Genomic DNA, 827 nt, shown 5'->3' on the forward strand with positions numbered 1-827 from the left:
CCAACCCTTAACATTCCATGATTCTGTAAATAAAAAATATATATAAAAATAGAAAATATATAAAAAATAGGAAGATAAGAAAAAGGCTAATAAGCCTTCTATAGAGCAATAAGCAAAGGCTTTAACATTAGTAGTGAGAAATTATTTATATGTACCAAAAGCAGCAAATGGACTTCAACCAGTTCTCTATTGAGTATAACAGGTTGCTTTAACAACTTGGTTTTGGAGACTTTGAAGTAAGACTGTAGATTTGACATAGTCAGGAAAAGGTAAGGAGGAAAGCATTTAATTCCTGCTAAAACCCGACCTTTCTCTTCCTGCTCTTAGTTCAGATCTCACTGGCGTTTCCCATGCACTCCTAAGAGATGCTGGCAGGAGCAGGTACAACCTCTGAGCATGCCTGCTGGTCATGCTGGCTTTAACAGAGCATTCATGGAGAAGTGAGTCATCCACACCCTGACACAATCAAAAGCCAAACCATTCACTTCCCAAAAGGTGTGGACAACTATTCAACAAATGTTTGAAAGTCTGTCTGAATGCTTACTTTGCAGAAAACTTGACCTTCTGGTGGCATAGTTAAAACAGATACATGGGACAACAGTAATCCTAAATCGTGGTCTCTGCACTGAAAACGGTGAATGTATGGATTGCAACAGGAGTCTGTGAACTCTCTATCTCAAACCACTGTATTGTAACAGACAGTAGTGGACCTACTCAGTTGTTTCAAAGAAGGTGTGTCTGCCAGAAGCCCTGAAGAACACCCTCTGCTTGGCTATGGAGGATTAGACAGCATCTTTGACTCTTCCCATTAAAAAAAAAAAAAAAAA

Source organism: Merops nubicus, unplaced genomic scaffold, assembly GCF_000691845.1.
Source record: "Merops nubicus isolate BGI_N331 unplaced genomic scaffold, ASM69184v1 scaffold34499, whole genome shotgun sequence".
Lineage (NCBI taxonomy): Eukaryota > Metazoa > Chordata > Aves > Coraciiformes > Meropidae > Merops > Merops nubicus.